At 39.9% G+C, this 27,828-nt stretch overlaps 1 protein-coding gene and 2 long non-coding RNA genes across 5 annotated transcripts in view; 1 reads left to right on the top strand and 2 right to left on the bottom strand.

Annotated features, from left to right (window-relative positions):
* The window catches only part of Cfap299 (cilia and flagella associated protein 299), a 472,916-nt gene that overhangs the window by 228,060 nt on the left and 217,028 nt on the right, over positions 1–27,828 (bottom strand). The window lies entirely within an intron of this gene.
* Positions 828–6,915, bottom strand: Gm42122. The gene is made up of 3 exons (XR_880449.1): positions 6,866–6,915; positions 1,665–1,780; positions 828–1,302 (listed from the first exon to the last, which is right to left on the bottom strand). It is a non-coding gene; the product is annotated as a predicted gene, 42122 (long non-coding RNA).
* On the top strand, positions 5,437–11,751 carry 1700010H22Rik. The gene is made up of 5 exons (XR_003955945.1): positions 5,437–7,563; positions 8,021–8,131; positions 9,752–9,817; positions 10,299–10,348; positions 10,900–11,751. It is a non-coding gene; the product is annotated as an RIKEN cDNA 1700010H22 gene (long non-coding RNA).

Genomic DNA, 27,828 nt, shown 5'->3' with positions numbered 1-27,828 from the left:
GGTCATATAGTCAATTTTTACTTTTATTGAGTTAAACTAGTTGTATAGCTGATAGGGAAGGTTTGATGACAGCATTTCAATGTAAATAAAAGGAATTAAAATAAGCATGAACATAACAAAGATCTGCAGTGTCCCTAAACAAGGAAGATGCACATCCCTGGGAGCTTGTATCACGGCAACTCAGCGGAACAGTAAAAAGATAAAAAGATTGAGAGTGTTGTGGCAAATGTTCAGAGATAGACAGCTACTCCTAGCAAGGTTTTGTGGGAGGAGCTCTCAGTGAAGATAATACTTTAGGATATTAGGATTACCATTTAGAAGGCAAAATTTGAATAAAGAAGTTTGAAGTTAATGATAGCCAAAATAGTTATAAACATTTACTTATTGGCCAAACATTTGAATACTATAATGAATGAACACTCTTTACAACTCAAAGAAAGAAGCTTAATAATACAGAAAAGGAAATGAACTAGATTGCCATGATAGCATATTAGCATATGTGTGTATACCTATATATGTGTATACACACACATATATATGTATATGTGTATATATATATATACATATATATGGAGAGAGAGAGAGAGAGAGAGAGAGAGAGCATTTGGGACATATAAAGGACAATGTAAATAATACACAATGAAAATCTCAGAAGTATCTCAAATCCAACCATACATATAATTAAAAATATAAAATTATAGACATTTAAAATACAATGCAATGTTACTGTGTTTCACAACAGGTACTGTTCATATTTTCCAAAAGTGGTAATATATAAAGATTCCAAGATATTTAGAGTAAGCAATTAAATAATAAAAACATGGGATTCACAAACTAACAAGTAAATAAATTATAAATACGTTCAAGAGATTTTGTATTAAATTATGTGTTGTTAGTTCTATAGTAGTTGAGTCAAAGAAGGAACAGACCTTCCACGGGTGGCTGTGCACTTTATGTCATAAAATTAGCAACAGTCTTCTCTTCTACATATCCCTTGGAAATGACAAAATAAGAAAATATCATTTCAAATAACCAAATGAAAGGGCTTGGGTCTAGGTTGTGTCTCATAAAGTGTGAGGATCGATAGAGAAATGGGAGTTGAATAAAAATATTAATCTGCGTACTTAGAAGAGAATTTATTAGTAGAATGTTTGAGACATTTTTAGCCTTGACACTTACATGGTATCCTTTACAGACTTCCCTTCCTACTCACATCACAGCATCAAGCTAAACCGGAGAGCAGTCACTCTCTAGAATTAGTGAGATGGAAGTGTTGTCCAACAGAGAAAGATCTGGCAAAATCTGTAGACCAGATGGAGAAGAGAAGATGAATGAGAGGTAATCACAACCGGGAAATCAGCACTGATGTCAGCTGACCAACTACTGCACCACAGACGGCTGTGCTTGGCAATGTGTGCAGCATTCCTAGCAACAGGGGGCATAAGGATGCTGGAGGCATTATCCATGCACAGTGATCATGGCCTAGCATTTAATCAGAGCCAACGAAGCTTTAGCTTCTGTTTTACTTATCATGTAATGGAGATGGGAAACAAACTTTCCTAAGCACCTCTCTGTAATTCTAGGGCAATTTACAAAAGTAGAGCCCAGTGTCCAGAAAGCAACCTTTTCTGGACTCAGGAAGACAGATGTGTGTAGGAACTCACAGTGCTTGTGACAGCTTGCTTGAGGCTTCTGCAGTCCTACGGCAGACCGGCAAGGAAAGAGGAGTTGGCCATGATGACCCATGCATAGTCAAAGAGCCCCTGGCAACTGTTAGCTGCTGGGGAAGAGAGAGTTAGTTTTCTTTAAGAGCACAACTCCTGGCAAGTCACCCACACTCCAGTGGAGGGCCATACACCTAAGAACATTTGGGCAGCAGTTTCTTGACTTTCAAGAAATGCTTAGCCTTATGCTCCTTGGAGTTGGGAGTAAAATGCAGCCACTAGTCCATCTCCATATGTCTAAGTTTCTCCAAAATATAGCATTGGGTTTTGGAACTTCCTGGGGTACAGGGGATAACTGCCCAAGATCACACTTTAGAATTTACACATCTGTCATTGCTAAGTTACCTTTGGCAAATTCACAGGACTATGACCTTTCTTCCTTCCCTTTGAACACTTAAGTGAAAATTCTTTCTTTTGTTTGATGTTTTATATCTAGGTTCCTGGGCAATTCAGGCAGTGGGTAGCTCTCATTTTGGTTCTGATGCCTAGGAACTGTCTTCTTCAGCATCCTGGCCCCAGGACTGTACTTTCAATCACATTGATTGATACCTCTCAGCACTCCTGTGTCCTGCTTGTTTTTAATTTTTTGTCAAATTTCCCATTTGTTTCCCAGCAGATGAAACACTGGGCTGTACGTACAGAAGTGAGATTTTGTTTTCCACAAGAATACTCATAACATACTTCCATAAAAAAGGAGGCACATTTCATAGTTGTTAACGATAGAAGAGGTAGAAGAAAGAGGTAAAATCCTACTCTGCCATGCCTGGTTCCAAGAATTTATACTTTTCATAACACGTTGGGGCTGAGACATGTCATACAGACAATCCATTTTAATCTAAAAGGATGGGATGTAAGCTTTGAAGAATTGCCCAGCTTTCTGATGGTACAGCTTGTTAGAGTTCAGAACCAGATTTCTAAATCCTTCTCTTTTTTTTTTTTCTTCTGTCATACAATACTTCCTGACCTGATTCCCTCCCTCCACTCCTCCCAGCTCATCCCCCCACCTCCCCTCTTCTCTAGGCCCACTCTTCCTCCCTTTCCCTTTAGAAAAGAGCAGGCTAAGTATAAGGTTGTTTCCATTGCATAATACAACTATATCATATGGTTTTGGTATTATAAATGTCTTTAATAATATATAATGTAAACTGGCATTCTGTTGATAATAGAAAGGGTTGAAATACTAACTGTGGACTCTTTAATGGCTGAGCAAGGAAAGAACAAAAAATATATAACTAATAACGAAAATTCATGTGGACCTTATATACCAGAAACAATGAAGAAAAAGAAGAAATTTGGAGATCCCAGTCTTCTAGGTTTCAGTGATTCTTCCAGTCCATTTTCATTTCACCCCTGTCAACCCTTACCTCCTCCCCCAAATTCCTTTCCCACATTCATGTCTTTTTGTTTTGTCTTGTGACCTACTGAGCTTAACCATCTGACCAACACTTCCTTCACCCATGGCTTAACTGGTACTCCCAGCATCCAGGCTTTCACCATCTATTCTGAGCACTTCAGTCTACCATAAGTCTAGGTTCCAGGCTGCACTTCTACATCCAACAGAGTAAATAAACACAGCCAGGTCATTATCACCTGAGACTTTCTAAGAAGGGTCAAGGATCACAATTCTTTTGAGGTCACTACCTTGCTGAAAATGCCTTTCTGCTAGAAATTTGGGTTTCCTGTTTTCACTGTGGAAACCCCATACCTAATGTCATAATTTTATTCTTTCTCTGATCATTCTTTCTTCTTCCCATTAGCATCTTTCAGCTGGCCACTCCTAAAGGTAAGAGGAGATCATTAAGTTCCAGCCATTCCATGTCTACCTTTAACTAGAAGCCACAATTGTTAAACAGGCATTTGGTGTCTTGTATGGTCAAAAAGGTAGAAAATAAAAGTTGAGTGTTATTTTAACAAGATATTGTGAATGTGGTATAATAGTCAAATATTGTGGGCTGAGATGGAGAAGACGTTCAGTTGCCTATAGAAGAAAGTGTCAAGAGAACTTACATACAAATGGAGATTTGGTCCAGAGGTTGACTCTTGCTGTCAAAAGACAATAGAAAATAAAAGGGAGTGAAGGGCACTGGGGTAGATCTTCAGAGAACATCTAACTAGGAGGTTTTGTAGAAAAAGGCAAGACAGGAAATGCCACTTAGGAGTGGTTTCAGACAGAAATAACCAAAGTACAGTCTCAGTGACCATTGTGATTGTTTTGAAGGAAGACAAACTTCCAGTTCAGACAAGAATGAAATATAAGACACACATTTCCTTCCCTTGTCTTCACAGAGATCACTGGGCATAAATGTGGAAAGCAAACACAGTATACGGTTACCAGAAGAACAACAGGAAGGGAGAGAGGACGGAGAAGAAAAGAAAGGGATGGAATGTGGGCTTAGAGAAGTATTTATTCCCAATCAAAGAGTTAAGGGCAGAGAGTAAGAAGGGCCTTCTGAAGGCTCTGTGTGGGACAAAATGATAGGAAAGTTGGGGTGAGATTGGTCAAAGAGCAGGAGGAAATATAGTACCATCTACCCATATTTGTCCTCACCAAAGAAAGGGAAAAAGACTACCAGGGGACATTAGAAGCTGTGGATGAATCTGCTTTTCTGCAAGATGTAAGCTTAAATTTTTTTCTCAACCCTATTTTTAATAACGGCTCTTAAATGCTCTAACCTCTCTTCTAGCCCACCACCCACCAGAGGTAAAAGAAAAGTTATTAGGATACGGAAGAAGTGGACCTGCTTAGATATTGTTCTTTGGAACAAATCCCATCTGCGTTATCAGGAAATCAGCAGTTGGGCAGTGGCAGCTTGATCCACTCACAAACACTTCACAGACACACCAGCAGTCCAACTCGGTACTGTCAGCATAGCAAACACAAATCAGCAGTGTGGCACAACCTAGCAGAAACAGCTCGGCCTCAGCTGAATTGGAATGAGTCAGCAGAAGAAAACAGACCACCAGGGACACCAGAAGTAGGTTCCCAACTTGCCCATCTTAGCAGAGTGGAGAAAAAAAAAAAGCATTACAAAGCTAGCTATGCAAACAAGCCAAGCCCCTGTCACTGCCCTTTGGATCCTATTTATACTCCCTCTAACCAGCACATGTCCTCCATAGGTCTTGCCTCACCAGGTGTCTTGCCTCAGCAACTAAGTCTGTCTTAGCAAAACCCCAGTGAGTCTGTCTCAGCTGTGTCACTCTGCCAATCAGCCCAAGTCTGCAGGAGCAGCCACAGGAAACCACAGGAACCTCTCAAGAAGCTTTTGGGTGCATTTCTCTTTATGGAGTCACAACAAACGGAGCTCAACAACACATACAACAAACTAACACATACAGGTTATGAGCAAAGAATCCTTCATCCCACCTCCTTTGCTTTAGCAAAACATCCTTTCACCTGTGTCTGCTTCAGGGAAATGCTCCTTCAGGTGTGTATTTAAGCAAAACATCTTTTCGCTTGTGTCCACTTCAGGAAAACACTCCTTCAAGTGTTGGCTCCCACAGAATACCATCCAACACAAATGCCATTCTAGAGAACCCTTGAGTTTCCACTTGACGAAGAGGGTTCACTTGGTTGCCAAGCTGAGCCAGTGTCTCTCTCGTATTCTTGAGCTCACCGGCTCTGCAAGGCTCTGCTTTGAGATTCTCACTTCACTTGCTCACTCACCTGCACTGGAACTAGTCAAGAGCACCCCTTAAGGCAGCTGCTGCTTGTGTCTTTCTTCCACTGCATATGTGGGAGCAGCTACTTGGGGTAGGGATAAAGGAATTGTTTCACATGGTGACTTAATGACCAGTCTTCCACCAACGCCAAAACAAAATGCAGAACAGGAGCAGTAACTTGAAAGCAAATAGGACTTATTCAGTATTGGTGGAGATGGACAAACAGGTTTGTGGGAAAGAGGAGCTGATTAAAACATAGGTAAGTGAATATGAACAAAAAATTAGCAGGGCTTTAGCAGTGTACTAGTAATGAGGAAAGTAAGGGAAAGGGCACCGTGTCTCACGGACTTTGACAAGAGCAAATGACCATCACCCATATCCACAGCCAGAGCTGACAATTTGGGGAGGGTTGCTCATCAAAGAATAAAAATAATTGCTAAGAAAATCTTCAAAGGCAAGAAATCCTCTAGCTTTCACGGGTAATTTCTAGAAATTTCCAAAGCATCTAAGAAGTAACCAGAAATATATCTTAGTGGTCCCAGGGCAACAATATTCTGTCTTATTTAGCATCACACTACAGCCAATTTGTTAAAGCATTAAAAGTATTCAATATTAGCCCAGAAGCATAGAACACCTAAGATACAATTTGCAAAACACAAGAAAATCAAAAAGAGGGAAGGCCAATGGGTGGATACTTCATTCCTCCTTAGAATAGGGAACAAAATACCCATGAAAGGAGTTATGGAGACAAAGTTTGGAGCTAAGAAGAAAGGATGGACTATCCAGAGACTACCCTACCAGGGGATCCATTCCATAATCAGCCACCAAACCATATGGTTTGCATATGCCAGCAAGATTTTGATGAAGGGGCCCTGGTATAGCTGTCTCATATGAGGCTATGTCAGTGCCTGGCAAATACAGAAGTGGATGCTCACAGTCATCTATAAGATGGAACATAGGGCCCCAAATGGAGAAGCTAGAGAAAGTACCCAAGGAACTGAAGGGGTCTGCAACCCTATAGGTGGAACAACAATATGAACTAACCAGTACCCCCAGAGCTTGTGTCTCTAGCTGCATATATAGCAGAAGATGGCCTAGTTGGCCATCACTGTGAAGAGAGGTCCCTTGGTATTGCAAACTTTATATGCCCCAGTACAGGGGAATGCCAGGGCCAAGAAGCGGGAGTGGGTGGGTAGGGGAGCAGGGCGGAGGGAGGGTATAGGGAAATTTCGGGATAGCATTTGAAATTTGAAATGTATATAAAGAAAATATCTAATAATAATACAAAAAGAAACAGAATCTTTAAAAAAAAAGTATTCAATATTAAAACGTAGGTAGCTAAAGGGAAAAGTTACACTTTATTCTCACTGGACCTGAACATCAGTCTTTGCATATTCATATGATGTGGAGCAGTTGGGTGCAGTTGCTCATTCAGAAAGCTGGGAGATCACTAAGACAAGTTCCAGCCACTCCACTCCTACCTCAAATCCAGAAACACCAAGAAACCCTACTCAGTCAGAGTGGAGCAGGGGGTCGGGGTGGGGGTGGGGGACCTGCATCTCAATAAAGGTGGGGGGAGGGGCATGACAAATTCCAAGTTTCTTTGTGATGTCTATGAATAGGTTTTCTAAAAAGAAGCTGGCAGCTTTCCAGCTCTCTTCTCAAGGACCAGTGTTTGTAATTCCAGTGGCTAACACGTAATTACAGTCTCAAGCTTGCTTTGAGAAAAGTGCTGGGCTTTCTTTGTGTCTGGTCTTCTCAACAGCTGTGTCATCAGGCTGGCTGCCTACTCACCGTTTCAAACACTTCAAGAAAATAAAATGGATATCTAGTAAAAGAAAAGAAACATGTTTCCATGCCCTTGGAAGGAGGAGGAATGGTCTCCATTTTGCTCTTCAAGAAGAAAATACTTACGAAGCCAACACAGATGTGGGACCCACTCACACCAGTTCTGTTGTGCGTGTCCCTCTAGCTGGTGCAAGTTTCGTGCACATGAAGTATATGTCCTGGGAAGACACTGGGACCCTTACTCTTCAATGAGTGTTTTCACCAACACTGACCAGGTGCTGATGGGAGATAGTTTACCTTCAAATTTTTTCAAGTTTTTTACTTTACAACAAATAAAAAGAAAGAATCTCTTTCTGCCCCTCATGCTAAAGAGACTGCTCTGCAAAAAAAGGTAGGTTACTGGGAATGATACTGGCATACCTGATAAATTATCACTTATTTGGTGGAAAATACCCACTCAAGAAAATCAGCTTCACTGAAGACTTTATTATTACATACAGACTGCAAGGGTGTTATTTTTAAGATATATTTACAATATATCAATATATGTACACAATATATTGTGTTATACTCAATATATTTATAGACAGCTTTCTTGCCTGGGTTGCTAGATAGAGGCAGAGGGGAAATTCCCAGAATGCGTCTTACTTAAACCTAGGAATGTACCTGCTTTCTTTAGAATAACTTAGGAGAGTAAAGTCAGAATTACACAAATCAATCAGTAAAGGGAAATGTTGACATGTCTGTGGGATATACTTATGATTCTGTGGCTGTTTGGATTTTCTACTGACAATAATCATCAATTTGCGTCAGAAAATTTTATAAAATCAGTTTGTGCTCATCCGCAGTTCTGCAAAGGCTAACATGAGGAAGAAAGCTCAAGCATCGGACACATGTTATCTTCTGGAGGGTTTGTAGGAAGCTGGAAAGGGGACCACGGTGCTTACTAAAAGCAACGAGTAAGCTACCCTCCCTCAAATACCCCTGCCATCTGCATTGAAGGAAAGTCCACTGCTTCTTTATTCTAACCTCAGCTCAGAGGAAGCTCACCATTTCCCAGGGTGCTGATGTCATGACGCATTTTAATTAGGCACACTACAACCTGAAGAAAGCTGTATATATCTATCACTCAAATGTAGTGATGTCAACAAGTGGCCTCTGAATTAATGTCCACTAAATATAATAATGCTTGCCCATGAAGTCCACACATAAAATTAATAAGCATCTGTCTGTCTGTCTGTCTGTCTGTCTGTCTATCTATCTTCCTAAAATATACATGTGTATGAAGGTGATCTGAATGATATCTCTAAATAGCCAAGGAGACAAAGTCTCACCTGGACATCTCTTGTCACCAAAAACAAAGCATCCACTTCTCAGAATAAGTTACACCTGATCGAGTTGGGGCAAAAGGGCCCCATGGGAATACCCATACCCAAACCACTCAGACCATTATCAAGACTGTTGGTTGCTTGCCCCAACCTGACAGCAAGGCCTTACTGCTGAAGAGAACACCTATACAGCCTCTTGAACAGAGAGAAGTTGAACTGGTGCCTACTGAGACTATGCACCCCTATGAACTAGTGTTCAGGGTACTGGAAGGTATAATGTATGCTAACAAAAGAAAAGTCTTTGGTCTACAATGGTGTCCTGCCTGCAAGATGTCCTACTGCAACAGTGACAAAAACTTATAGGAGCAACCAATCAATATCTGAGTACATTTAAGACCCATCCCATGAGATAGAATTTATCCCTAACCCTGGTGGGTGGCCAAGAGAGGGACCCATGAGAAAAGCATCTACTACTAGTTTTGCTAAAGGAATGTGGCCATATAATGACTCTTAACTGCCTTCTGCTGTCCTCACAGATCAGTTCTCCCGCAGCCCTCAGCAGAGAAGCTTCCTCCTGCAATAGCTGGGAACAAATACAGAGACCCACAGCTGGACAGTGTGCAAAGATGAGAGACCTTGGAGCTCTCGATCCTAAATGGGATGTCTCCATCAAATCCCTTCCGTCAGGGGCTCCCCTTACAGAGAACGCTGTGGAAAGGATGGAGGATGCTAAGGAAACAAGCTCTGTAAACATAGCAGGACCCACCCACCCACCCACATTTGAACTCCCCGAGACTGTGGAGGTGTGCACAAGGCCAGCATGGGTCTGTCTGTGTTAGACTGAGTCCCAGTACCAAGAGCAGAGGCAGACATAAGCTCCCTTCCGTAGCCCAAAAGCTATGTCCAATTGATAAGCACTGGTCAACAAAGAAAGAAGCTCTCTCCAGTGTAGTCTCACTGAGGATACAAAGGACTCTGAGGCCAGGCTCCATGCCTGTAGATGATGAAATGAAATCAATGGCTTCTTTGGAGGTTCTTTACCTCATATGAGTTGGATAGGGCATTTTCCCTTTAGGTCTTTAGGTATTGTAGCTTCCAGTTTTATATTTTTAAGTGATTCCTGTGAATCCCTTAGGAACATGCTTCTCTCTCCATCTGCATTTATACTGCGCTTTTTCTGCTGTTTGCTTGTTTTGTTCTTTTCAGGTTTGTTTATTTTATCTTATTTTATTTTGTTTTATTCTTCCTCAGATCCCTGTTGTTTTCTAAGGAGAGACCGAAAGGATGTGGATTCTGACAGGAGAGAAAGTGAGCAAGGTGCAGAACTCAGTACTGGCAGACTCAGTACTGCATGGGCTCTCTCCCTCAAACGCCCGGGGCGGGGCGGGGGGGGGGAGCATTCTCTCGGAGGATGGGGGAGGGGAATGGCGAACTTATGCTTTGTTCAGTATTTTTGATCTTCAACAAAAAAGAGAGAACAACAATGGGGGTGTTTGTTTTTGTTCTCTCATGCGCATAATCTAGATGGTCAAAATGAAGCCCCAAGCTATAGCAGAGCCAGAGGTGAAAAAGAGATATGGGAAGCAAAAGGGGTGACAGGGACGAAAACAGGGAGATGTGGAGGCCAGGGAATGGCTGTGCAGTGGTCCTGGTCTCACTTGCACCACGGAGCAGCAGTCTTGGTTTAGATGCCTGTGATGCAGCTGAATGCTGACTAAGGAGCTGAGAACTCAAAAGAAAGTAGGCAGTGTCTTGCTTTTGAGTGGTGAGGTAAGAGTGGGTCGACTTGTCTCTTCAGATCATTCTAGAGCATGGAACATGAATCCAGACTGTTAACACAAGGCACAGGTACGTTCTGCACCAGAAAGGAGGCGGGGCTGGAGGTGCGCTGTGTGGAAACTTGGGGGTAGTGTTGTCATAGTCACTGCTTTACTGTCACCATCAGAGCAGAGTAAGGGGGCAGCAGGGACACCAGAGAGGCCGGGGAACCATAGCTTCTGGAATCACTGGAAGGGAAGGGAACCAGGGCTCATAGAAAGTGCACAAAACCGGAACAGTGTTCATGGCACTTTCTGTTCTTTTCAACACGAGTTATTAAAATACTGTAATATCACATTCAAACAAATCCAGTGCCTAATGTCTATCAGAAGCCCAAGGGAGCATATTTTTAAAAACCCACGTAACCCCCACCAGCCCCAGCATTCCCAGGGCTGTTGTTGCCCCCAACTTGCCCTCCCTGGTTACACCCTCCTCCCTTTCTCCCAGAGGTGACTACTGACTTGAAATTTATGTTCTTCATTTACCGCTTCTCTCTATAGTTTTGCCAAATATCAAAATATATGTTCTATAAAATATTGTTCATAAAAGTTTGAAACGTGGTGAAATTTTACCTCCTGCAGAGAATCTACTTGATGAAGCATTTCTGGCATGAGCGAGGTTCCGCATCCATTACCAACAGGGTTTCATCATCGAAAATGTACGGTGTCGTTTCTAATGGGAAACATTTCCTGGCACCCGTGTGTACTCAGCTTCGGGCTCTCATCAGATAAAAATGCTGTGACAATCACAGCCTAATTTGTCTTGAGTGTTTTGAGAGACTTAATGATAGTACTGCTTTTGATCTTTGGGTGTAAATGTAGCTTTTTAAAAAAAATCATCTGGGAGTTGTTTCCTCTATGTTTTCAGTACCACCTCAATACATTTTTCGGGGATAAGATATGTCTCTTTTTTTCCTTTACATTGTTGTTCACTTGTTTTAAGTTAACACGCAGTAATGAGTTGAATCATGTTTTTCCTACACATGTACCGATGCACTTGGCCCATACTCACTCCTGACTACCACCCCTATCCTTCCCCTTCTCTCCTGGTTAATCTCCATCCCCTTCCATGTCCTATGTTTGTCTGGGTAAATACGTTGTAACATCTAGAGCCCACAAATGAAAGAAATGTGACATTTTGTGTTTTCATCTGTCCTCTTTTTGCTTTTGAGAACTATCTGTTCAACCCATTTTGCCTATTTTTTGAGTTTTATTAATTTTTGGTGTATAATCTTTTAGTTCTGTGCAAATTACAGGTATTGGTTTCCTACCAGGGGTCCAGGTTACACAGATTTTCTCCCATCCTGTAGGCTGTCTTTTCCCTCTACTGCTGTACAAAAACTATCTAAACTTCAGGTACTGTCCTGAGCCTGACCAATACAGATGTGGATGCTTGCAGCCAACCATTGGACTGAGCACGGCGTCCCCAATGGAAGAGTTAGGGGAAGGACTGAAGGAGCTGAAGGGGTTTGTAACCCCCTAGAAAGAACAACAATATCAACCAACCAGACCCTCCAGAGCTCCTAGGGACTAAACCACCAACCAAAGAGTACACATGGAGGGACCCATGGCTCCAGTTACATGTGTAGCAGAGGATGGCTTTATCTGGCAACAATAGGAGGAGAGGCCCTTGGTCCTGTGAAGGCTCAATGCCCCAGTATAGGGGAATTCGAAAGTGAAGAAGTAGAAGTGGGTGGGTGGGTGGGTGGATGAGCACCCTCATATAAGAGGGGGGGGGAGATATGGGATAGGGGGATTCCAGAGGGGAAACCATGAAAGATGATAACATTTGAAATAAAAGAAAATATCCAATTAAAAAATTCTCAAGATTGTTTCCTGGGTTTTAAAGTTTTTATTCAAAAACCTTTTCCTGTATTTATACCTTGAAGTGTATTATCTATGTAAGTCTCAGGTTAAGGCATATGACCTATTCTGAGGCTACTTTTGTGTGTGGCCTATGTGTGGAAATTGGTTTTCTCAGCACCATTTGTTAACAAGTCTGTCTTTTATCCAATATACCTTTTGATGGCTGTGCCAAAACTGGGCGGCTGCAGCTTCTTGAGACTGAATCTGGGCTCAATGATCCATCCCACTAGTCCATGTGTTTGTTTTTATTCCTGGATCATCATTGTTTTTGTTGCTATGGCATCACTAACTGCATGGAATGCTGGTGTCAGGCACTGTGGTCCTTCAAGCATCGCTTTTTGTTAATGATTGCCTTCTTTGATTGAGGCGTTCTGTGCTACCATCTGACTGTTACACTTGTAGTAGTCTGAATAGGCAAATGATGCCTTTGAAACTGCATTAGATATGAGTATTATTTTCATTAAAATATTCATTTACATAAAATTAGCTTGATTATTCTAGGAATGTCGGCAGTTTTTTCATCATCCTCTGTCCTTTTCAATTTCTTCCTTAAGTGCTTCTGATTTTTTAATGTGGTAATCTTTCCCTTCCTTGATTGGTTTAGTCCCACTGTTTTAATTGATTGTAAGTGGGGATTAGTTATTGATATGTGAATACTTCACAATTGTAGTATTAGGATCACGGGGCCTGCACAAGTAAGGCAAGTGCTCTACACAGACCCCAGAATCCCATGAAGGAGCAGGTCACTCAAATTGGATGCCAGTGGTAGAACCAACACAACCCTTGTCCATTCTGGGCTATTTTGACCCTATGCCAATTCTCTGATTTTGTAACTGTTTATTCGATGTGGTTTTAGGTTTAATTTGGAAAAGTATCAAATAATACAACTTTATTTGTGTAACCAAATCTCATAGTAGCATACATGTAGACAGTGACTGTGATCACATCCACCTCCCACTGCCCTTCCCATCCCCCATTCTTGCCAACTCTCCCTTCCCCAGCTGATCTCTCCTCTACCATCGCATCCTTTCCCCCATTCTTGCCTTTCTTCTGTTTTCGCCCTCTATTACTGAGCGTCATGTGTGCAGTGACAACTGCTGTGTGTTCATGATTGCAGTGTGTGCGCAGAAGACCTGTCCCCCCCATCCTCCTCCCTCTCCCTCAGTTCCCACAGTCCCTCTGACATTTGTTCTAGGGCCAAGCACTCAGCACTCACTTGTCCCCAGCACCCGAACCTGTTTTGTGTCTGACAAAGAGGCTTCTTCGAATAAGGCCTGCACTCAAATAGAAATACTTATAAGGCAATTTAACTTCCTGTCAATTTGGGAAAAAAACAAAAAAACAAAAAAACAAAAACCACTGGTACTAGAATCCTCCCTAGGGTATGTAAGCTACAGGCTTCTAAGCTATAGGCTTCTGGGAAATTCCTACAGTCAGGAGTGAATTCCCTCCCACAAATTCTAAAGTAGCAGGCATGAATTCTCACCTGCAAAAGCAATCAGTGGGCATTTGGCTATCTCCAGCCTATCCTTGCTATTATTTCACCAGTGGGCATGTCTTAGCAGGTAGCTCACTATTTTAGCACAGGGTCTCCAGCTTTGAGCGTGATGACTTTTTTCTCTCAATGGCCTGACTGGAGCCATCCAACACTGAAATGTAGCCAACAGGGAGAAAGATTGCAGTTCAGCTCAAGCAAAGGTTCTCCCAGTTCTTTATCTAGAGTGTGTCATCTTCAGCAATATGGCTGCACTGTCTAGTTCTTCTGGGCACCCATGAGTGATTCCAATAGTTTTCACAGTCTTCAGGACCTCTGAGAGTTCCCTGGCTAACCACTTAAGGAGGGAGGGGTTGATCCCCAAGCAATCTTCAGCCTCACATTACAAGCACAAGCCACCAACCATATCTGGCTCTTTCTTTCCCTTGTTTACATAGTTTAGTTGTTTTGAGACGGAGTCTCATAAAGTTCAGGCTTGCCTTGAATTCATTATGCAGACAAAGTTGACCTGGAGTTCTTGCTCCTTCAGCCACACTCTAAACACTAAGATTACAGTGGACCACCATTACTTGGCCAGCCAAGTAGTTCACTTGTAATGTGCATCACAGACAGCATTAGATGCTGTTCATAGCCTTAAAGCACTGTCGAGGCCTCACAAGCTTTATAGGAAAATGTCTACTTAGCAAATACCTTGGCTGAGCTGGAAAAATAGTCACTTCACACACACACACACACACACACACACACACACACACACATAAAGACCTGGTATTTCTTAGGTCTGCAAGAATCTTCTTTCATATTCTTGAGTCACTTTTCCAGTCTTGGTAATGTACAGGGAACAGTGGGAAGGGCATGGGCCCTAGATCTTAAAGGAGATGTGGACACATGCCTCCCATGGCCAACCCAGAAGTCATCTCTGATTGACAGCCACTTGCGAATGATATTTTAGTTTCTTCCAAGGCAGTCTTGCAGAGGATAGCAACTGTCTTGAGGGTGGGCTGCATGCCCAGCAGCCTATGTCAACAGAAAACTGACTCAGTGCTGGCTTTGGAGGCTCCTTGTCTCACAAGGCCATGCAGGCCTCGTCCTTTTGAATTTCTTGGCTTTGCTTGAATCATAGTTTTAAATTTTCATCTCATTCACGTATTAATTTCTTCTTTCTTTTACCCCAGAGACCCTTTGGACGTGCATTACAGCTTCCAGTTTGGTGTTTTTGTGGGATTTCTGAATGTGCCCACAAATGGTTCTTCTTCGTTTCCTGTGCCTTCCTTGGGTGCTTAAGCTTCTGTCTGTTTTGTGCCATGATGACGTGTTAGTTCTGGCTCTATCTTACTACATTTTCTTCTATTGTTATTCCATAGAAACCTGTTTGTTTCCTAATGAGAGGAAGGTGATACGTCTGGATGGGGGGGGGGGGGTAGATAGAAGTAGAGGGAGGAGAAACCGAAATCAGGACATATTATGTGAGAAGCAAACTATTTTCAATAAGAGGAAATTAAAACACCTGAGCTTCAAAGGGCCACACTCGAAGCGAACACACAGCCCAGCCATAGCCCAGCTGGAAGTTGCTGAAGTCATCAGTGGCCTCCGTGTCTGAATATAATGGCAGTGTCTTTCTCTTGGGAGAGATTCATCTGCTTTAAAATTGTGTCAAAGCCTTCCTCACTGTGTAATGAAAGAGAGTCTTACATTTACTCAAGTAGATGGATTAGTGTTCTGTACATTCTAATGTTCCTTATGTCTCACTCTTCCGGATGGCGGGACACAGTTGTTGTAGTTGATGTTTTCACAGAGTAATTTAAAGTTCTTCATTTAACAACTGACAACTGCAGCTGTTTAAAATGTTTAATTCTTGGCAAATACCGGCCTTCTTAATACCGTTTAACTTATTTTTTATGAAGAGGGTTTTTATTTTCATACTCCATATAGATAGCAGGATATTTCTATACTATGAAAATATCTTGTAGTTATTTTGCTTACCTGGAAGTAGGCAAACCTCCCAGTTACGTGCCAGTACAGCTCTGAACAGATGGCGGCATCAAGGTTCTTTTTCCAGTATATCATGTATGAAATTGAAGGTGCATTTTAAAAAGAACATATTCTTCAGTGATTCGTGGAGGAAACTCCCTAACGCCAAATGAACACATTTTTTTCTTAAAGGCACATAAAACTGAAACATACCACAATGTAGAGTCTTCAAAAAATATTTTAAAATCCAAGTTTAGTCCCCTGTTAATGACAATACAATTCAAGCAAACATTTTCTATACAGAAAGATGGAATTTTTACCTTACTCTCATATTTTGTTTGGGAATGGTTTCTAGATTTTAACTGAAAAGCTAAATTTTACCTTAGAAAAATACTTTCTACATCCCAACTCAGTTTTTGAAACTAAGGGATGCCAACCAGTGGAGAACTGAGACATGAATATTTCATGTTATAAATTTCACCAAGTTACGATTTACTTAACTCAATAAGAATTTTCCTTAAAAGAATGCCTCAGTAGATGAGAGTGTTTACCATGACTTGACAATGCGAGTTGGATCCCTGGAACTCATGGTGAGAAGGGGATAGTTGACCCCCAAAGGCTGTTTTCAGACCTGCACGCACATTCACACTCATACTCACAAGTGCATTATAGATGCATACTAAAACAAATAAACCAATACACTAATTTAGAATCACTAAGAATCTTCTGAGAATGAAAGCTAATATATTATGGAATTGGTAGATTATTTTCTAAGGATTTGCAGTTCTCTCCGCCTCTATTTGCTCTCTACTGCAGAGTCTAAGAGCCTGTCCTAAATATACAGTCTTCAAATGAACAGGGCAAATCATGTCACATGCTTGCCTTGTCTGTCACCCATTATGGGAAGCTCAGTGGATGTTCCGCAAGTGAACGATTCCTGCCATTTCTAGACCCAAGACTACCAGTGTCTTGGAAAACCGCCTTACCTGGAATGCCCCGACCTTTTCAAAGGCTCCTCCCCAAACTGACCAATAATTTCCTGCCCTTCTAAAACAGTTACCATTTCCTTGTTATTAGGTAATTAGCAGCATACTCTTTTTAAATTGTTGCCATTCTTGGAGGTTTTTGCTTGAAAATTGCTCAGTTTTTAAATTACATTTTTAATTTAATACTCAGATGTACATATATTATATATTGATCAAATCTACCACCCCCTACCTCCAATTCCTCTCTATCTTTTCCCATCAGACTTCGTGTGCTCTTAACTTTATATTATATATATATATATATATATATATTATATAGTATATATCTATATATAATATCATAAAGATATTTTATATGGATATATTATATATAAGTATATAATATATATTAACTATATATAAATCTAATACCCACTAAGGCCATTTAGGGCTACTTGCATGTAAATGGATGTGGGACCATCTACTTACTGCAGCTTGGGTAACCCCTCCATGCTCTCATCCCTGAAAAATACTGACTCTTCTTGCACAGCAGCCATCAGTTAAAACACAGATCATTGTTTGTTTTGTTTGTTTGTTTGTTTGTTTGTTTTTTGGTTATAGCTTAAGGTTTATGTGCTAGTTTCTTTTGTACATGTATGTAATATACATGTGTGCACATGCATAGATGTCAGAAGTTAGCATCTATCATCTTCCCTGGTTGCTCTCTCCTCTATTTGCAGGGGAATAGGTTCTCTAGGTATACCTGAAGCTCATGCCTTTGACTAGCCTGGCCAACAACGTCCATGAATCCTCCTGTGTCCATTTCCCTAGTGTTAGGGTTTCCAGGGCATAGCACAGTGTCCAGCCTTTATGTATGGGCTGAGGTTTGAACTCAGGTCTTCGTATTTGCACATGCTGGACTGATCTGTAGTCCCAGCCCCTCAAGCCTTGGTTTCTTGGTGAGGTGCCCCTCAGCTATGTAGTGGAAACAGCTCACCACAGGCAGTCACCTTTGTAAAGGGGATGTCTTTAATACTGTTTTTTCAAGCTAAGGCAAAGTCATTATCATTTTTACATATTCTCAATTAGAGTAACTGAAGCATTTTTGATGATGTAATTCTTTAAAGACGTGCATTTTTATAGGTCCTCAATATAACAAAATATATCATAAAAGTTCTTAGGTAGGTTCATCTTCATAACTTTTGTAAAAGTACTTAATCAGAAAAAATAAGATATTATATAAGACATTTGAAATTAGAATATCAGAATATTTGTCTTCTTGGTGATCAACTGTACTATTTTACTATTTTACTTGGTATAAAGTTTGCCTACATTGTATAATAGCAAGGTAATAAATAACCAGTCGTACAAGAAAGTTAGGAATGATAAAGGGATTTTTATGAAAAATCTTGTTTTTCAGGCCCAGTCATTTTTTTAACTACATCCTACTGACGCATTAAAGACTGCTGATCCAGACACAGCTAGACTCGCCGAGTCATGTTCTTAGAACAGTCAGATAGGACCTTGACGTGACTATAAACAGTGGTGTGTGTAACACAAGGAAATACAATTGAAGTTTCATGTTTTACATGATGGCTATGACCTTGCCTATGCATATTAGAGATGGCCATTCTTCAGAATTCATCATCTCTTTACACAAACTACAGTCTATTACAAATAAGAAAGTAAAATCTATTATTTTTCTTTTTTGGTGTATAAGGAATTAGAGATACTTCAGAAATGACTTAATCATAATAACTGTCTAGATATGTATGACTTTTGTCCCCGCCCCCCAGTGCAATAACAGTTCTAGCAAAACATTTTTAAGTGTTCTATTGCCATCTATTCATCTATATCTATAACCCCTTATATATCTGATTCATTTATATGAATAATTAAGCATGAAACTTAATAGAAAAGTAGCAAGTACATCTATTACAGGAAGACATTGAATACAAATATGAGTATCTCTTGATGAGCATGCAAGCTGACCACAGGAAGCAGTATACATGGACAGGAAGCCTGCATCACTCAGTGTAAGTGCCTATGACATGGGCATCAGAAACAAAGATTCAGGAATGATGAGCCATTTCACAGTTCAGGAAGTCATTAAGTATGGATTTATAGCACTGCTTACAAATTCATTATTTGAAAGTATTTGGCCTTCTGTTATAAATACAAAATGTAGAATATACTTAAATATCTTTAAGTTCCTAAGATATCATCTTAAGATTGTTATTAAAATATTACTTCTGTTTTTAACTATGGTTACAAAAGCATGGGCCAAACAGATGTGTCTGAGACGTAACTGTTTGACTGAGCTCTTTGAAAGTACGTAAAGACAGCCATTTACTAGTAAACTAAATACTTACTGGTTTTCCCAATTTGTAGCAAATGGTACAAGGTCCAGAAGCATAATGAAAAGATATTCCTTTATGAAATATGAAAATACATATTCCCTTATGGGACTCTAAACATTTGTTTATATATTTCTACAAGTAGAACTACTTGAAAAATATTAATATGTGTATCTTTATTTATATATTTAAACATATGTCAAATTGCCCAGCTAGACACATATATCTGCATACTCACAGGAAGTTGAATATTTACAAATTTTATACACAAATTTTATACGTTAGACTGTATAGAATCTTAAAATGTATTAAGTTTAGATTAAGTGATTTATAATAGAACCAATTTAGTTTTTTAAAAATTTACATAAAGGCAAATGGACAGAAGTAAATTTTTCTTTTCATATATGTTAGTACAAAGATACAGTTGATCCATTTGGTTAAAAACCGTGATAAGATCAACCATGTACACAACAATTGAAAGAGAAAGTTTATTTAATGGTCTAATTTCTCCAAGAATAAATATTTCTGTGCTTCACAAATGCAAAAATGCTTTGCAACACATTTTTCAACTTTTCAAAATTATATTTTATAAATTATCTCATAACTTGAAGATTATCCCTTTCTAAACTGTACATTGAAACCAAAATCTTGCATAGAAGTAACCAATGTAATTTATTACATGATTAGTATCACTTTAGGAAGAAATGTTCATAATCCTTGAAAGCAAACTTTGTTCTTATCATTTTTCTTCAACCACATACACACACATACATACACACACACACACACACACACACACACATTCTGATTCTTTTTTGAAGGAAATGGTAATTAAGGTAGTCAGTTCAAACCATTCCCTTTGATTCCATATAGTTCAAAACCACCCTAGTGGTATCATATCAGAGAATAAAATATAAACTCTGACCAATTTCAACAAGTTTTTTGTTGCTATCTGACTAATAGAAGTAAATATGATTTATACTTTTATTTGTTTATTTTTATTTTTATTAGATATTTTCTTTTCTTGATTTACATTTTTAAGAGAGAAGAGAAATGAGAAAAGGGGACAGGGAACAGGAGGAAGAAGAGGTGTTTCATAAGAAGGAAGAAAGCAGGAGGTGGGAAGAACAAAGTCCCATATGGAGTTTTCCTACAGACGATGAAGCCGGATTGAGAGAAGACAGTGGTTTCTACCACGAAGAACAAATGTGTGTGGGTTTGCAAAAGTAAATACGATCAGGTTTTGACACATGACCTTGTCTTCTCATAACAGTTGAAAAAAGATTCGGGGATTTTCTTACCCTTTAAAAATATTTACAAATGCCAGTGGCTCGTGGAAGAGCAGTTATTAAATTGATTTTGTAAACATGAAACAAAGAATAAAGCTTCCATCCGAATGCAATGTAGTACTCTTGTTCTGCACAGTAGGTCTATTGTAATTAACTGATTAGGAATCTGAATAATAAGTCACCAGCAATCATCGATTTTAATTGGATGCAGGAGGCCAGTGCTGGTGAGTGCTGCATTGTGACAGGAAAGGCAAGGGGAAGAATTTCCAAGCTGACTAAATATCACATCTGGGTGAAGCATGCCTGCCCCTTTCTTTTCCTTTTATTTAACAAATATTGCATGGGATGAAGGAATGTCAAGGCTAACCTCTCTAATACAGATGCAAAACACATGCCTTTGCACCAGCTCAAAGCAAGATGACAGACACTGGAGGCACTGTTGTGGTTTGGCAGCTAAAGTCCTCCATTTTCATTAACTTGTGGTTCAAAGATGCCACCACGTTTAGGAAGGGTGCTGCCTTCTCAGTAAATAGTGTGTTCAAAAGCTGCGTTATGAAAGCTAAACAGTTGAAAGAAACATGCGTGTCAAGGTCCAGCTAATTCTGGACACTTAACAGAGAAATCAATACAACTCCAGCCCCAGTGAGCACACACAGGTTCTAAGGAGACCTTTTGTGCGCATGTTTGCACGAACCATTTGTCCTAGCTTCACCTGTTACTGCTTATGAGAAATTGCACAAGGGGCTCTTGACCCTGAGTCATAAGGACCAAGGAGAATACAAGAGAAAGAATGCAAGTGACAGAAGCAAGCACCTGTCCCCAACCTCACAGCTAACACAGGACGCAGTAGCTTCCCAGCTAGCTGCTAGGGCTTCTATTAATCCTTTATCCTCCAAGTTATATGACAGCCAAATTAAAATACTAAATTCTCATTTTCCCCAAATTGTTACCAGAAATTCTAGGGGCCCCAACCTGGAGTACCACATTACCATAGAAATTGGTGCTCCCTCTTCAGGGTTCTTAGTCTCATGAATAAGAAAATTCAACTTCCATGAAAAGAGTTTTCATCATGGCTCACAACATTTAAAAGATGAAATTTTCTTTGTTCAATTTCTCCTATATAAATGTATACAATGTTATATGCTTGTAGTATAAAGTGTATATATTTATAACCAATTTCATGTCACCACCAGTAGGTGACTGTACAGATGATCACACAGCCATATAATGAACTGCAATGAAACCATAAAGAGGATTAACTTAGTGTATAGGTAGAAATATGGAATATTTTATGTCATATGAAAAGCATTACTAATTCTCAAAACTGAATGTATGTATGTGTGTGTGTGTGTGTTTACTGTACATGCTATAGATAAAGTGTTTGCATCTCTAAAAATTTATATATTGAAAGGCTAAGTTGATTCTTGATAGTAGGGTCTTTGGGAGATAATTAGATAAAGTGAGTGTGGCTCCAGGATAGAATGAGTATCCTTACAGGAAATCCCCGTCCTTTGGAGACACAATAGAAGCCAGTCATTTGAGACATTCTCTGGAAGACCCGCACTGTGCTGGCACATTGATGTCGTAGTCACATCTTTGAGAACTGTGCCAAATAAAAATTGTTTAGTTTCCCCAACCATGGCATTCTATTAACACAGCAAAAATACCAAGACAAACCATTGTCAATAAACAGATAAATTTCAGAAGGCTCCACCTGCGTGACAATGATGGCTTTTGCAACACGTGCAGTCTGCTTCTTAGGAAAGAGGAGACTTGATTTGGGGTTCAAATCTGAATTTTATGTCATTTTCCTACAGTGAGAATCAGAAAAATACTCTTAAAGTAACAAATTGTCAAACAAAGTAGCATTTACACATCAGCATACAGAGATAATTATGAAGACACATATAGAATTGTCTAGGACAGCATACATAAAAATATATAAAATTAGAGAGTAAGGATCTAAGGGGGAACTGGCAAGCATGAGTTGCCAATGTCAAAGGCTTCATCTTAAACAAAGGCCAGTGTCCTTCATCTTTACATTGTTACTCTAATTATTATTCTAAGTATCTGAATACCTCTCTCAATTTCATAAGGTGAATGTTATCAAATTGCAAATTATCAAAATAATGATAAACTTCTGAATTTCCATGAGCATCAATTTCTTGATTCATTTATTCAATAAATATGCATTGAACCCTTGTAGTATTTTTGGCTATCATCACTAGAAATACAAGGATGAACTATCTGAGATTTCTTCTATACAACACAGAAAATCGACTCATAGAAACTGTAGCAGCTCTTCATTACTTTGTAGGTTCTTCTTTTTCCCATCCGTTATCCTCCCCCACCCCCAAACCTCAGGTTTCACCCCCTATCACCAGAGAGGAGAGAAAGAAGAACAAAGAGGGGAGAAAGAGAGATCCCTGAATCTAATTTCTTTCCTTTTGTTTTTTTGCTTTGAGCACAACTACTAAAAAACCACAACCGAACTCCAAAAAAAACCAATAACCACCAACTCCACCTCTCTGGGCTTTAGCACTTATATATACTCTGAAAAGTTCCCAGATTTCTAAATGTCACACAATCACAAAAATTATCTGCAGCTGGCAAAACCACACCTCTGCTAGAGCACAAGGTGAGTCATAGTCAGCTGCTGGGGACAGCCCAGAGCAGGCCCCACATCCCCACACCTGGGATCAAAACAAAAAAACATACTTAGAATAGTTCTGTGGTTTTTAAGAAACAAAAATTCCAGGATTGTCACTACAAGAAACAAATGTTTGTTTTTATCTATTGCAATAACTAAGGAGAAGTATTTGGTACACTAAGAACTAAAAGCAAATTTGTCTAGTTTGGAAAGCATTAAAAAAAAAAAAAAAACAAAAAAAAAACCTGGAACTAAAATCTTAAGGTTTAGCAACTGATACCGTGATGAAGCAAGAAAGTGTGGATTATGTGTGCCAGGGCCCAGGCATAGGAGAGAGGCTGCCCAGCTTAGGCTGCTCCTGGAGATATGATGCTAAGACAAGTGACAAATGAAGATACAAATTAAAATAAAGTAGTGTTTAGGTTGATTTTATGACTTCCCAAAGAACAGATGTGGGAAAGGGGAAGCATTGGATGTTAAAAGTAAGGTGGGCTAGTCAGCCATGAGTGTGGGAGGAGGAATGGAGTTGAAAAAGCCAGGCCTGATTGAAGACAGCACACACGGTGAGGGTGAGAGTCCACTGATGTTTCCAGAGTTAGCCTTGCACAGCTGGGGGAGTGATTAGACCGTTCACCGAGGTGGCAGATGCTGGAAGGGAGTGGTGGAACAGACCAGGAATTTTGCTTTACCGAGGCTTACCGTGTTTTGATACAGAAAAAAGAAGAAAAAAAAAGATCTTATTAATCAGATCTCTGAAAGGAAGGAAGGAGAGGCAGTGTTTCTGAGGGACAGTGAGCATTAGGATTGAGGGCGAGAGTAAAGCAAAACTGCTACTGCTACTGAAAAGAGGGAGAGATAATCTGTATTTAACATTTCTTCCTATTTTTTCATTGAATAAATTAAGTTTAAATATTAATTCATTTCATATTGAACCCTGAAAAACATTGCCTCGTGAAGCTAGGCAATGAGCCCAGAGTCACACGTTGAGCCATTACAGAGAAACCAGCTGTTTCCAGCGTAAAAATCTTCAAATGTCATTCAGAACACACTCAAGGAAGGAGCACAGGAATTCTTCCAGCGTTCTTCCCATCTGATCTATCTTCATGAAATGCTCTGATGCATGCTCGCTTTCCCTACTGCTGTTACCAACACATCTGAAATGATGCGTGGAATCAGGCGGAGGGACAGGAGCTCCTCAGAGCAGTGGACATTTCTAAATTACACTCAGTAGTCGTAACAGATCATTCACAGTGCACAGGCTTTGGTTGTATAAAACGGACCATAGTTGGCACATTACTGTATAACTAGCTGTCCTCACTGGACACTCCTATTAGTAATCTCTGGAATGTGATAGATAGAGTTGTATAACTCGTAGTTTTTTCAAGTACAGGCATAATTGCTCCACCACTTTCTAATTGTTGGATGTCCAAGATAACTAATTCAAATAATAAAATTTCTTAAACTCATGTAATAGAACTGATACTAAAATCTATATTAAGAATATTATTATCCAGACTAATTCAGGGACAAGGCACTTTCTTAGTATATTCCTTTAACACTTGCACTGAAATATGCAATATTTTCATCTGGATTTGATTGAGCAAAGAAAATTGATATGTTTTCCCATGATAAACTACAGATGCTGTCATTTCTTATACACAGGAGACACTAATTAATCTTGAGTAACCCTCTGAGCCAGAATATAAGCAGTATGTACACAAGAGGGAAATATAACCATAAAATACACACAGAACAAAAATAGACTATAGTCACAGAATTCCAGCGAGTATTACAGGTGATATCTAATGTTACCACTGGAGTCCAATTTCCAGGAATTATCAAATTCCCAGGACTAACCCTGAGACATGATTGTGTGAATTCCTCAGCACACATTGAAAAACATATGTGAAGAGGAGTTGGAGCTGCTATTGAGTCAAGTAAACAAAGGGACTCTGTTGAGAACTGTTGTGTTTGCATAGAGTAACTGCTGTCAGGTCCCAACAGAGGGGCACCTGGACACAGGTGAGCACTGAAGGGAGAAGGGGAAACACCCAGTCAGGAAAGCCAAAGCATCATGGGAACAGCCTGTCATAGGCTCCTGCTCCAGGGTACATTTCCTGCCAGTCCTGACACACCCGTGGAGTTCCCGACAGTGCTGAGGACTGACCACCCACACCGCATGCTACGAATCAAGCAGGCTTAGTGGACACGGCTATGAGGCAGTTACCCAGCACACGGAGCCAGGAGCATCTCACATCTGCTCCACTCGGTTTTCTTTCCTGTTTCTTTTTTGTTTGTTGCTCTGTCTTGGTTTTCAGTGTGATAAAATAGTCATGACTCAAGCTTAGCATGCTTCAGTGTAAACTTGCATGGCATTAGGGGCATTCCCTGCTGTTTGGGCCATCGCCATATTTCAGCCATCTCCACAAAGCATTGATCAGCCTGTCCTGGAAATCTGTGCATTAACCCATGGCTCCCCATGTCCCTTTTCCTCGCTTATGACAAGCTACCTCATATATGTAGAATCACATTTTGTTTTCCACTGTTGATATAAGAGCTTAGGAACATGGTTTTTAGTTTCTTTAGCTCACTGCAATAGATGTTTAGAAACACAGTGAGGGGTCACACTGCGAGACAGTAAACCAAAACCCCAATTGTCCTTTTTGTACCACCTCACATGCAGAAGAACTATCTGGGCCCACAAGACCTACCATTAGCCCTCTACAGGTTTGATGCCTAGTACTAAGGACCCCTCACTAGAATCTACTTCTGAAAAGCCACTTCGCATGGAATTTAAAACTTCCACTGCATATGTCCATTTTTAGTATACACATTCAAAGTCATATGCTCACAGTGATATCATTGGACCTCAAATTTAATAGAAACTAAAGGAGAAGGATAAAATTTTCCACCTGGAAATGGGATCATTTTGGTAATCCAGAAGTTATAGACTTCAGCCAGTCAGCCACGTTGTGAACTATTACACTGTCTTCATATCCTCCAGTCTTAGACAAATGTTTTAAGCACTCCAACTGGTTAGTTTCTGATTTCCCATTGTTTCTGAATTCAGAAAGCCTCTTTTCATCTCTCTTCGAAACAAGACTACTTCGTTTGCTTGCAAATTTCAGATCAACCTACCTTCTGTTTTTATGGGGAGATAGATCTATGACAAAACCTTAAATGGCTAAATTGGATTCAGAGCTTATAGCATTGGAAATACCTAAATTAATAAGATGAACCACAATCTTTGAATGCCTCTGGAATTTCCTCAGTTGGAACTCTTTGCTCTAAATTAACTCCCTTCGACAGAACAACCCTGAATCTGAGTAAAAGAAGTTCTTGTAGCCAACAACAGGAGACTGATGTCAGGTGTTTCTGACCCAGCAGCCCTGGTCCCACCAGTTTGCTGCACAGGTGTGATAATAACATGCCTCTTTCACTTCAGCTCCCTAATCTCTCAGAGCAAATGAGATTTGCGGAGACCCTGAACTCTAAGCACATCAAAGTTTTCTACAGCCACCATCTCCTCACATATACTTAATATACATTAATTATATTTTAATTGTTGTTATAAACATCAGTTTTTGAAATTAGACATGTGAGTCAACTTTGTAATTCAAAAGAAATAAAAGGGACTTATTTTACACTGTAAATGTGGCTTATCCAGGGAGGTCCCACAGAGTAAGACACTGTGACCTTTAGTTGAACTGCTGGAACACGTGTTTTTAAAGGACATGTAGAGGCTACATGGCATCCATTACTCTTTGAGTCGCTATTAGGCTTGTTCTAGTGTTTTTGTTCTTCTCTTCTCTGTGGAACACGCTACCTTACCAGCATATATCTTTCATGTCAACCTGGTAGTCCATTTGCATACTTATGACATTTAAACAAGCCCGGCTGCTGAGAGCTCTGCACAACATGAAATGCTAGAGTGCTGGGAATTCTTATTTAATTTTGACTTTAAACTTGATCTTTTGGTTGCATGACTGACCACTTTATTATTACCTGGATAGGAAAAGGTCCCATCAGTGGGGAATGTCCTAGGTCCACAGACCAAAGACAAATGCTGCCATTGTGGAGCACGGTATAATTTGTCAAGGGAATGCACAGTCACTGACAGCCATTTCTTTCCAAAGTAAGGGCATTTTCAGGGGGGGAAAACACATGTCCATCACTTCTCCTTTTGACTGTACATTCAATTACACCCACTACATCTTGCTGACAATGGCATCTCCCCCTTTCTTTCTTTGAGGAACATTTAGGAGGTATCATCTGTTTCAGAGACCTTTCATAGCACCCCTTTACCTTTTAATGAATATATTACAGCAGGTCTTAGATACCCGATATTTACAGAACAAACAAGTAATTTATAACATAGACAACTGCGCTATTGGTGGATGACCACACTCTTCATTATTGTTTGGAGACTCAAGCTACTTTTTTTTTTTTTTTGGTTAGTGTACTGAATTTTCTACTTTTGTAATGTAATGCTTATACTTAACTGCCTATGCCTATTAGACAGTAGGCATACTTTCTCAATAAATTAAATAAATAAATAATATGTGTATGTATAAAGTTTCCTACACAAATGAATGGTTTAGCAGATAGTTTCTGCACAAATGAAGAGTAAGGTGATATGGTCCAGCAACCACACCTTCCTGCCTGCTGCATTAGGGAATATCTCAATCCATAGATGATATTATGCAATCATAAGCACAGTATGCCAGGAGCTACTGATGTTGAGCAATCTTTCCTACTGAACCATTTCATCTCTTAACTGACTTCAACCTGTACAATAGAAACAAGGTTGTTCTAAGTGAATTTGGTCAAACCCTGATATTTCTACAGCCACTAGTGAATAGCATTCGCTTACTTACGAGCAAATATGAATCGTAATGCTAAATCTTAGGAACAGATT

Source organism: Mus musculus, chromosome 5 (genome assembly GCF_000001635.26).
Source record: "Mus musculus strain C57BL/6J chromosome 5, GRCm38.p6 C57BL/6J".
Lineage (NCBI taxonomy): Eukaryota > Metazoa > Chordata > Mammalia > Rodentia > Muridae > Mus > Mus musculus.
Note: the sequence above shows the minus strand (reverse complement) of the source record. Positions and strands in the feature narration are given on the sequence as shown.